The following is a 12,530-nucleotide window of genomic DNA, read 5'->3' on the forward strand; positions in this document are numbered from 1 at the left end:
AAGGTACAACTCCGGGTCGTCCTTTTACCGAGGGACACGGCTATTCGAATAGATAAACTTCCCTGCAGGGGTGCACCACATAACCCAACACACTCGATCTCATTTGGCCGGACACACTTTTCTGGGTCATGCCCGGCCTCGGAAGATCAACACGTCGCAGCCCCACCTAGGCTCAACCGAGAGGTCAACACGCCGGTCTAAATCCTATGCGCGCAGGGGTCTGGGCCCATCGCCCATTGCACACCTGCACGTTGCGAGGGCGGCCGGAAGCAGACCTAGCCTAGTGGCGTTCCAGTCCAATCCGGCGCGCGCCGCTCCGTCGCTGACGTCAAAAAGAGCTTCGGCTGATACCACGACGTCGAGTGCCCATAACTGTTCCCGCGTAGCTGGTTAGTGCATATAGACCAAATGGACAGACTCAGATCAAATACCAAGAACTCGTTAAGCGTGTTATGTCGAAGTAACCGCGGACGCCGTCCAGGGCCAGGCCCACCTCTCGCCTAGGTGGTCTCAACCTGCCCTGTCGCTCCGCCACAAAGATCCACTTGCGGGTACTCCTACGAGCCGACCCGACTTTAGTCACCACAGGTGTCATGTATATAGTATATAAGTATATACCCGTGATCACCGCCCAAGTGATCACGGCCCGATAGTATAGCACAGCAGACGGACAAGAATGTAGGGCCACTGATGCAAAACTAGCATCCTATACTAAGCATGTAGGATTGCAGGTAAAGGTAACAACAGTAGTAGCAAGGATAGGCTATGCATCATGATAGGATATCGGAAAGCAGTAACATGCTACACTACTCTAATGCAAGCAGTATAGAGAAGAATAGGCGATATCTGGTGATCAAGGGGGGGGGCTTGCCTGATTGCTCTGGCAAGTAGGAGGGATCGTCAACTCCGTAGTCGAACTGGGCAGCAGCAGCGTCAGCCTCGTAGTCTACCAGAGAGAAGAGGGGGGAGAAACAGTAAATACAATGCAAACATAAGCATGACGATGCGTGACATGACAATGAGCGGTGCTAGGTGTGCCCTAACGCGGCAGCAGGTGGTACCGGCGAAGGGGGGGAACATCCGGAAAAGTATTCCCGATGTTTCGCATTTTCGGACAGATGAACCGGAGGTGAAATGTTACAGGTTCACTATGCTAGGGACGCGTGGCGAACGAACAGGCTGCGTATCTGGATTCGTCTCGTCGTTCTGAGCAACTTTCATGTACAAAGTATTTCCATCCGAGTTACGGATTAAAAGATATGATTTTCAAAAGAATTTATTAATTTCTGGAATTTAATTAATTATTTAATTTAATTCGAAATTTGGATTTATGACATCAGCATGATGTCATGCTGACGTCAGCAGTCAACGTTGACCGTTGACCTTGTCAACCTGACAGGTGGGTCCCACCTGTTAGGGGCTGTTAGCTAATTAACTACTGTTTAATTAAATTAACTAACTAATTAGATTAATTTAAACATGATTAATTAACTTAATTAATTTAGTTAATTAATTGATTAAATTTATTATTATTTTTTATTTCTTTATTTATATATTTTTTTAACGTTCTCTGGGCGCGGGGGCCCACCTGTCTGTGGCCCAAGGGGGTTCGGGCCCAGGGGCAGTGGCTCACGGGGGCGAGGCCCCACCTGGCAGTGGCCCAGGGGGCCTTAGCGGAGCGGGCGAAACTGGTGCGGGCGTGGGCGCCCGTGTGCGCCCGAGGCCACCAGGGGGCGGCGACGCCGGCCACGGTGCGGCCAGTGCGCGGGCCGGGCGGCAGCGACGCGTCGACGTGCGTGGGGGCGAGCGTTGGAGGCGAGGGGAGGCGTGCGCGGCCCAGTGGTGCAGGGCGAGGCCAGTGGCCAGGACGGCCTGCCGGCGGCGGGCACGGCCGCGCGTGGAGGAGGGAGGGAAGTGGCCGAGCCACTCGGGCACGGCCCCGACGCTCTGGTCGCGGCGGTGGCTAGGACCAGCAGGGAGGCGAGCGGGGCACGGCGTAGGGCTCGGGTGGAGCTGCGGGAGCACGCGGACGAGCGAGTCCCGTCGAGGGCGACTCCGGCGTGGGGTCAGAGAGGGAGATGAGGGAGCGGGGGCGCGCGGGGACGTGTGCGGCGACGAGCGCGGCCGGGCGCGCGCGGGGGCGCGGCGACCGCGGCGAGCAGGGGGGACGAGCACGGGGCGAGGGAGAGAGAGAGGAGGGGCGCGGCTCACGGTGGCCGTAGGGGAGTGGCAGCGGGGCTCGAGGTGGGGGGCGGGGACGACGGCGACGTGGGAGCAGGCCGGTGGGGGGAGGAAGCAGGCCGGCGGAGGAGCTCCGGCGTGGCGGCGTGGTCTCCTGGCGACGACGGGCGACGGCGTGGCGCGGTGGTCTCCTCCTCGATCCCGATCCAAATCGGGGGAGAGGGGGGGATATTTCGGGGGAGTGGGGGGAAGTGTCGGTGCGTACTGGGGGGGAGGTGAGTGGATAAGGTAATGGGTGGGTTGGCCGGCAGGGCCTGGGGGTTGGCCCAGGGGTTTCCTCCTCCTTCTTTTTTTTGTTTGTTTTCTCTTTTGTAATTTTTTTCTTTTATTTATTTTCTTTTACTGTTTTTCTTTTAGTTTTTTTATTTTAGTTTTATAAAAATTATCACTAGCACTTAAATTAATACTTTTAATTATACTGTTGCCACTTTAATTTTCAACCCAAATTAAAATAGTTTAATATTTTATAAAATTAAAAAGGCATTTATTTTAATATTTAAACCTCTATTTTAATTATTTTGAACACTTAAACATTTTATTAAAGTTAGGTTTCTCCACCATTATTATCTATGCAATATTTGGTTCACTCCGAACATTTTTGTTTTAATATTTGGAAACTTTTATTGTTTGCTATATTTTGAATTTGAATTTTGATCCGGTTTTGAAGTAACGCGAGATTATCAACACTAACAGAGGTGACGTGGCATCATTAGCGTAGGTTTACTGTAGCATAATTATCCGGGCGTCACAATTCTCCTCCACTACAAGAAATCTCGTCCCGAGATTTAAGAGGGAAGTAAAGGGGGAAGGTTCGGGTTACGAAATTCTAGGGAGTGTTCTTGGTCTTGGTTGTTCTTCTCGAAGAGGTTGATCTATTACATTGATGTCTTCATTCTGCTGTTTCAGGTCATCATGATAAAGTTGTCGTCCTTTCTTTGGGAACTCCATCGTACTTACGAAAGAATAAAGGGTGGGTATATTCCAGGAGAACGGACCTCTGCAAGGTTGACTATCTGGTAGCTAACATCGGGGAAGGTGGCGGAAAGTAACTCTCGAATTGAAACTGACGGAAATATCGAGAGCAAAGTAAGGAGGTATCCTGGGAAGTTTTCGAGCGGGTAGGCAATCGTTCGATGCCTGTTACAGGGCGTGAAAGGGGTTCAAGGCAATGGGAATAAGTATTGTGTCTGATATCAGACTTGAAGGTGGCTCGTGAATTACATACGAGGCCACGCGCGATGAATTAATTTGGGAACAGGGGGTGCACAGGAGAGTCAGGTTTTGATCCTGTGGAACTGTGGGTTATGGGCCCACCATGTGGTTAAAGTAGGAAGGGCGGTGACATCTTGCACGATCATGATAGCAAGGCATGTCAGAGGGTAGCCTGTCAGTTATATGTCAGCAACATCGTCGGTACCAAGGGCGAGGGACGAAGAGAACCATTTTCCTGCTCGTTGAAACGACCCGGACCAATAGGCAAAGTTCTCGTCCATCGGTGGTTACCGGAATGTCACCAACAATAGTAACAGGGTCTTACTGACAAAGTTGTACACCGAGGTGTTTGTACAAGCATGGAATTAATACTGCTTAGATCATAATGATCACCAGAAACGTTAAACCAACCAATGGAAAGGAAAATATGATCAGATTAAACAGAACAATGGAAAGGAAAATGTGTTTAAACACATATTTCAGGGGTATATCCTTCCCACGGACAAGCAGAGCATGATATCCATGAGAGGATATAATGTAGAAAATCCTTTAGGAAAGGGGAGAGAAATTTCATGACATTACCCATACAACGGTGTTTGGATAATTGAGCAGGAAACATTTAGCATTGGGCTTCAAATGTTCTTGTTGAAAATCGGAGTACCACAGACATGCTTCGAGATAGCATTGACATGGTCATTGGGTAAAGATCGGATTTTGGAAACACAAAGGATCCATCAGAAACCGCTTGTAGAATAAGTCTTACAATTTCCTCATGGAAGAAAAGATAACCTTGCTAATAAGGAAACTATAACCGTAGGTCCTCCGGCCAGATGTGCTAGGCATGACATCACCTTACCGGGTCATATAGAGACCAATGTTATAACTCTTGGAATTAAGTTTCAACCATCATATCTGAACGAGATTCAGATCTGATTGGGGTCTAGATACTTCAGACTCGGAATGCCTAAGAAGAAAAAGGTGCAACACCAATTGACGAGATGACATTGTAAGATTCTCGGGAAACGAACTATGGAAGCAAGTTCTGAGACAAGGGTTCGTCATTAAATCAAGGAAAGGTGTGGAGGTGACTGATTGACTCAGCGACAATCCGTTGAGATTTCCAAAAGATGGATTTCCACAACTATGTGAACAAGGAGATAACATTAGCTAGATCGAATGACTTAATGATGTATGCTCGAGGAAAACATACACAGTTAAACATTGGTTGAAATGTGCACCCGAAATATGGGCTAGGTAGCACGATCAATGATCGAATGATGATTCAATAAGCCATAGACGTAGAATGAAACTATAGACCAATAACTTCAAAGCAATAGGGTTGCTAGGAGTTTAGAATTTACACATCACAGACCATCTGTCGGTATTTCGGTTAGAAACAACACGGGGACCAAGAAAGAATGGGGATGGTGAGAAGTATCACTGTACCAAGAATTCTTAAGAGGTGGAGTAATCCTCACGACATTCTTGACATCAAAGATGGTAATACTCCACGGTAGAACATAACATAAGTTGGATAGCAGGGAAATCAAGATACAACACAAAATATGAACAAGTTTGTGTTGGGGGGAGGCAAGAATGTTGTCGATGATAACCCAATTCATCGAGGGGCAAGGATGGTATTTCTCATCCTGAATTTCAACACACAACTTGGAAGAAGTCAAATTGTTGACAATGATCACGACAAATTTGTCGAGGGGTTTTCAAGAAGATGTAATTGATCGACGATGACATCAAGTCAAAGGATTGATGAAAGCGAAAGGTTATTGGGACCACGGTTAGGACACAAACTCAAAATCAAGTTTGCTGTTCAAGGAGAAGTGATATGACGAGGAAGATCGACGTAAGATTAGCTCACTGTCGAAATTTGTGCGCTGGGAAGGTCCAGGTAGCACAGTTAAAATTCAGCACGATAATGATGTAGCCAATCAGGCTAGGAATGACGTGATCGGGTACAAACTCATAAGTAAAGAAGATTACTAATCGTTGTTTAATCGCAGTGCGGACTCGATTCAGTTATAGGTGGTTTTGAGTGTTTAAAAACTCGAAGCCCGTGAAAAATTGGAATCAGTGAGAATGTTGCACTTGATGGAGAACTCATAATAAGTTATGTAGTTCCGTGATAATCTCGAGATACCAGGGGGGTAATACTCGACGACAAACCAAAGTAAAGGTTGGACTGGGGTATTGCTCTGCAGAAGACAAGTGCTCAACTTGTACGAAAAATGGTATTTAAAGGAGAACATGGTCGGAACCACGATTGCAAAAGGCCAGATCCCAGATATAAGATGAACTTATACCAAGGGAATAATTAATTTAAGAGAAGCTTTAATGATAAGAGCTACATCGTTTCCATGGGCATGAACGCAAAGTTCAAGGTCGACTCCCACTTCTTCAATGCATAACCTTTCATTCACTTCTCGCGTTTGATGAAGTTGAAGTGTTGAAAATTTTATCTGGCAAAATACCATAAGAGTATGACTCATAAAATCTTTCGAGTTCACACATATTATGGAAGGCATAGGTTCAACCCATCGGGGCATATTAGGAATATATGCCACAAGCTTCAAGAGTAATTATCACCAGCTCAAAAGCAGAGCATGGTTGACAAAGCAGAGGATACAATTTACCAAAGGCATTATGTATCAGGGAAGAACTCATAAGGTGATTAAATATGAGGACACTGTCGGATAATAATCTAACAAAGGATTTGGTTGTCCACAAGGGATCAGATGTGAGCATCGGTACTCAACTAGAGGAAGAAAGAATGCAAGGGGATCAGATTATTGAAACAACTGACTAACTCAAATCTCAAATGCAAAGGAATTATGATTTCCAAATCAAGGGATCAGAAGCAAATGCTCTGATTAAGGATGGATAAGTTGAATAGCCTTAGGGGTACAATCGATGGCAATTCGATTGGTCGATACCAGCTCATGTTTAAAATGACGTTTGAGCCAGAAGGAAGAATTTTAGGATTTCGACTGAGGATTGCCAGCATTCGCAACAAATTGAATCAACGGACTCAAAATGATAATGACAAGAGATGCCAATAAGTTTGCGAGACTTAATATTAATCATAATGCAAGTAAGCAAGAATTTCAAGAGCAAAAAGGCTCCTGAGGATACTTTGGAATCGAAAGGTATTTTGAACACTTTTGTGAAATACTTAGATCAACTGGGGGTGAGTGGATACTCGGTAAGTGCGAGAATTATCCGTAGGGGTATTCAAGTGACAAAGATCAGCAAGGCAGTAAGCTCAAAGGATTCTCGGAACAACAGAGAGAATTTCGGGGTATCTTGTAATAACAAGATCAACTGGGAAACATTGTATGACTGGCGAGTATACGTGGTTATCCATAGGAGTTTATCGATGAAAGGGAATTGCAAAAGCGATGAACACAAGTTCTCGGGTTATCAGCGGAGAGTATCTTCAGGGTCTTCACGTGCAGCAGACGATCATCAGTAATAAGGGGGTCTCCGGGTGAAAGTGATAACGAGACCCTAATGTTAGATTTAGCAAAATTCACTTAACCCGAATAGAAGAGAGATCAGAGTCCCAGAGTATAGACAGGGAGTAAAAGATCCTAATACCACCCAATGGCGACGTGGGCCTGTAAGACACACATCCATGTTAGTAAAAGTTTTGTAATGTCTAGACTCGACTTCGGCCAAGGAGTTGGAAAGGGGGATTCCTACAGCCAGTTGGCTCTGATACCAACTTGTGACGCCCCCGATTTGACCGTACACTAATCATGCACGCAAATGTGTACGATCAAGATCAGGGACTCACGGGAAGATATCACAACACAACTCTACAACATAAATAAGTCATACAAGCATCATAATACAAGCCAGGGCCTCGAGGGCTCGAATACAATTGCTCGATCATAGACAAGTCAGCGGAAGCAACAATATCTGAGTACAGACACAAGTTAAACAAGTTTGCCTTAAGAAGGCTAGCACAAACTGGGATACAGATCGAACGAGGCGCAGGCCTCCTGCCTGGGATCCTCCTAACTACTCCTGGTCGTCGTCAGCGGGCTGCACGTAGTAGTAGGCACCTCCAGTGTCGTAGGTGTCGTCGTCGACGGTAGCTTCTGGCTCCTGGACTCCAGCATCTGGTTGCGACAACCAGACAGAAAGGAAAGGGGGAAAAGAGGGAGAGAAGCAACCGTGAGTACTCATCCAAAGTACTCGCAAGCAAGGAGCTACACTACATATGCATGGGTATATGTGTAAAGGGCCATATCAGTGGACTGAACTGCAGAATGTCAGAATAAGAGGGGGATAGCTAGTCCCGTCGAAGACTACGCTTCTGGCCATCTCCATCTTGCAGCATGTAGAAGAGAGTAGATTGAAGTCCTCCAAGTAGCATCGCATAGCATAATCCTACCCGACGATCCCCTCCTCGTCGCCCTGTGAGAGAGCGATCACCGGGTTGTATCTGGCACTTGGAAGGGTGTATTTTATTCAGTATCCGGTTCTAGTTGTCATAAGGTCAAGGTACAACTCCGGGTCGTCCTTTTACCGAGGGACACGGCTATTCGAATAGATAAACTTCCCTGCAGGGGTGCACCACATAACCCAACACGCTCGATCCCATTTGGCCGGACAAACTTTTCTGGGTCATGCCCGGCCTCGGAAGATCAACACGTCGCAGCCCCACCTAGGCTCAACCGAGAGGTCAACACGCCGGTCTAAATCCTATGCACGCAGGGGTCTGGGCCCATCGCCCATTGCACACCTGCACGTTGCGAGGGCGGCCGGAAGCAGACCTAGCCTAGTGGCGTTCCAGTCCAATCCGGCGCGCGCCGCTCCGTCGCTGACGTCAAAAAGAGCTTCGGCTGATACCACGACGTCGAGTGCCCATAACTGTTCCCGCGTAGCTGGTTAGTGCATATAGACCAAATGGCCAGACTCAGATCAAATACCAAGAACTCGTTAAGCGTGTTATATCGAAGTAACCGCGGACGCCGTCCAGGGCCAGGCCCACCTCTCGCCTAGGTGGTCTCAACCTGCCCTGTCGCTCCGCCACAAAGATCCACTTGCGGGTACTCCTACGAGCCGACCCGACTTTAGTCACCACAGGTGTCATGTATATAGTATATAAGTATATACCCGTGATCACCGCCCAAGTGATCACGACCCGATAGTATAGCACAGCAGACAGACAAGAATGTAGGGCCACTGATGCAAAACTAGCATCCTATACTAAGCATGTAGGATTGCAGGTAAAGGTAACAACAGTAGTAGCAAGGATAGGCTATGCATCATGATAGGATATCGGAAAGCAGTAACATGCTACACTACTCTAATGCAAGTAGTATAGAGAAGAATAGGCGATATCTGGTGATCAAGGGGGGGGGCTTGCCTGATTGCTCTGGCAAGTAGGAGGGATCGTCAACTCCGTAGTCGAACTGGGCAGCAGCAGCGTCAGCCTCGTAGTCTACCGGAGAGAAGAGGGGGGAGAAACAGTAAATACAATGCAAACATAAGCATGACGATGCGTGACATGACAATGAGCGGTGCTAGGTGTGCCCTAACGCGGCAGCAGGTGGTACCGGCGAAGGGGGGGAACATCCGGAAAAGTATTCCCGATGTTTCGCATTTTTGGACAGATGAACCGGAGGTGAAATGTTACAGGTTCACTATGCTAGGGACGCGTGGCGAACGAACGGGCTGCGTATCTGGATTCGTCTCGTCGTTCTGAGCAACTTTCATGTACAAAGTATTTCCATCCGAGTTACGGATTAAAAGATATGATTTTCAAAAGAATTTATTAATTTCTGGAATTTAATTAATTATTTAATTTAATTCGAAATTTGGATTTATGACATCAGCATGATGTCATGCTGACGTCAGCAGTCAACGTTGACCGTTGACCTGGTCAACCTGACAGGTGGGTCCCACCTGTTAGGGGTTGTTAGCTAATTAACTACTGTTTAATTAAATTAACTAACTAATTAGATTAATTTAAACAGGATTAATTAACTTAATTAATTTAGTTTATTAATTAATTAAATTTATTATTATTTTTTCTTTATTTATATATTTTTTAACGTTCTTTGGGCGCGGGGGCCCACCTGTCTGTGGCCCAAGGGGGTTCGGGCCCAGGGGCAGTGGCTCACGGGGGCGAGGCCCCACCTGGCAGTGGCCCAGGGGGCCTTAGCGGAGCGGGCGAAACTGGTGCGGGCGTGGGCGCCCGTGTGCGCCCGAGGCCACCAGGGGCGGCGACGCCGGCCACGGCAGAGGCCGGCCGCCGTGCGGCCAGTGCGTGGGCCGGGCGGCAGCGACGCGTCGACGTGCGTGGGGGCGAGCGGTGGAGGCGAGGGGAGGCGTGTGCGGCCCAGTGGTGCAGGGCGAGGCCAGTGGCCAGGACGGCCTGCCGGCGGCGGGCACGGCCGCGCGTGGAGGAGGGGGGAAGTGGCCGTGGACGAGCCACTCGGGCACGGCCCCGACGCTCTGGTTGCGGCGGTGGCTAGGACCAGCAGGGAGGCGAGCGGGGCACAGCGTAGGGCTCGGGTGGAGCTGCGGGAGCACGCGGACGAGCGAGTCCCGTTGAGGGCGACTCCGGCGTGGGGTCAGAGAGGGAGATGAGGGAGCGGGGGGCGCGCGGAGACGAGTGCGGCGACGAGCGCGGCCGGGCGCGCGCGGGGCGCGGCGACCGCGGCGAGCAGGGGGGACGAGCACGGGGTGAGGGAGAGAGAGAGGAGGGGCGCGGCTCACGGTGGCCGTAGGGGAGTGGCAGCGGGGCTCGAGGTGGGGGACGGGGACGACGGCGACGTGGGAGCAGGCCGGTGGGGGGGTGGAAGCAGGCCGGCAGAGGAGCTCCGGCGTGGCGGCGTGGTCTCCTGCCGACGACGGGCGGCGGCGTGGCGCGGTGGTCTCCTCCTCGATCCCGATCCAAATCGGGGGAGAGGGGGGATATTTCGGGGGAGTGGGGGGAGTGTCGGTGGGTACTGGGGGGAGGTGAGTGGATAAGGTAATGGGTGGGTTGGCCGGCTGGGCCTGGGGGTTGGCCCAGTTGGGCCACGGCCCAGGGGTTTCCTCCTTCTTCTTTTTTTTGTTTGTTTTCTCTTTTGTAATTTCTTTTTTTATTTTCTTTTACTGTTTTACTTTTAGTTTTCTTTTATTTTAGTTTTATAAAAATTATCACTAGCACTTAAATTAATTATACTATTGCCACTTTAATTTTCAACCCAAATTAAAATAGTTTAATATTTTATAAAATTCAAAAGGCATTTATTTTAATATTTAAACCTCTATTTTAATTATTTTGAACACTTAAACATTTTATTAAAGTTAGGTTTCTCCACCATTATTATCTATGCAATATTTGGTTCACTCCGAACATTTTTGTTTTAATATTTGAAAACTTTTATTGTTTGCTATATTTTGAATTTAAATTTTGATCCGGTTTTGAAGTAACGCGAGATTATCAACACTAACAAAGGTGACGTGGCATCATTAGCGTAGGTTTACTGTAGCATAATTATCCGGGCGTCACATGCTATTATACATCCACGTTGATGGAGACTTCAACCGACAAAGGGTAACGGTTACGCGAGTCCACGGAGGGCTCCACCTACGAAGGGTCCACGAAGAAGCAACCTTGTCTATCCAACCATGGCCATCGCCCATGAAGGACTTGCCTCACTTGGGTAGATCTTCACGAAGTAGGTGATCTCCTTGCCCTTATAAACTCCTTGGTTCAACTCCACAATCTTGACGGAGGCTCCCAAGTGACACCTAACCAATCTAGGAGACAGCACTCTCCAAAAGGTAATAGATGGTGTGTTGATGATGAACTCATTGCTCTTGTGCTTCAAATGATAGTCTCCCCAACACTCAACTCTCTCACACAGATTTGGCTATGGTGGAAAGATGATTTGAGTGGAAAGCAATTTGGGGAAGGCTAGAGATCAAGATTCTTGTGGTTGGATTGGAATGTCTTGGCCTCAACACATGAGTAGGTGGTTCTCTCTCAGAAAATGAGTAGTGAAAGTGTAGGCACGTTCTGATGGCTCTCTCTTGAATAGAGAAGGGGGTGGAGGGCTATAATAGAGAAGGGGGTGAAGGGGTATATATAGCCTCCACACAAAATCTAACCGTTACACACATTTGACCCAACTCGGTCAGACCGAATAGAAGAACTCGGTGAGACCGATTCAGTTCAAAATGTGAACGTTAGGATTCTCGGTGGGACCGACATGATCAACTCGGTGGGACCGATGCGCTAGGGTTAGGGCAAAACCTCAACTCGATGTGACCGATTGCATGAACCTGGTGAGACCGATTTCAGCAACGAGCAAACAGAGAGTTGGTCAGGCAAACTCGGTGGGACCGATCGCTCCTTCCGGTAAGACCGAAACGTTACGAAAAGGAAACAGAGAGTTTGCATTAAGAACTCGGTGGGACCGATCGCTCATTTTCGTGAGATCGAAATGTTATGAAGGGAAACAGAGAGTTTGCAATCCCATCTCGGTGATACCGAACTGATTAGGGTTTCTGGCTATGGCTATGTCAAAGGAACTCGGTGATGCCGAATGGATCAAATCGGTGGGGCCGAGTTTGACTTTAGGTTTAGGACATATTGGGATTTGAGAAAATGGTTGAGAACTTTGGAGCATATCACTAAGCATTTTGAGCAAGTAGACTATTAAGCAACACCTCATCACCTTTTAATAGTATTGCCTTTTCCTATGGACTCAATGTGATCTTGGATCACTAAAATAGAAATAAAGAGTCTTGAGCTTTTGCCAATATTTGTCCTTAGCATTTTGAGGGGTCCACCTCTCTAGTCCATGCGATGCCAATCATTGAACTTTCTGAAATATTCAACTTGCAAGGATATTAGTTCAATGAGCTATATGTTATTATGAATTACCAAAACCACCCGGGAATTAGTTGCACTTTCAACATGCCGATGCAACATCCTGCCAATTAGCACCACACAACATGCATGGTTAGGAGGTTACCGAGGCAGACGAATCGCAAAATTGATGAACTGCTCGATAATGGCGTTGCCGCTGTGCAGCTACAGCTTGCAGCCCGAG

This window comes from Triticum aestivum, chromosome 4D (genome assembly GCF_018294505.1).
Source record: "Triticum aestivum cultivar Chinese Spring chromosome 4D, IWGSC CS RefSeq v2.1, whole genome shotgun sequence".
Lineage (NCBI taxonomy): Eukaryota > Viridiplantae > Streptophyta > Magnoliopsida > Poales > Poaceae > Triticum > Triticum aestivum.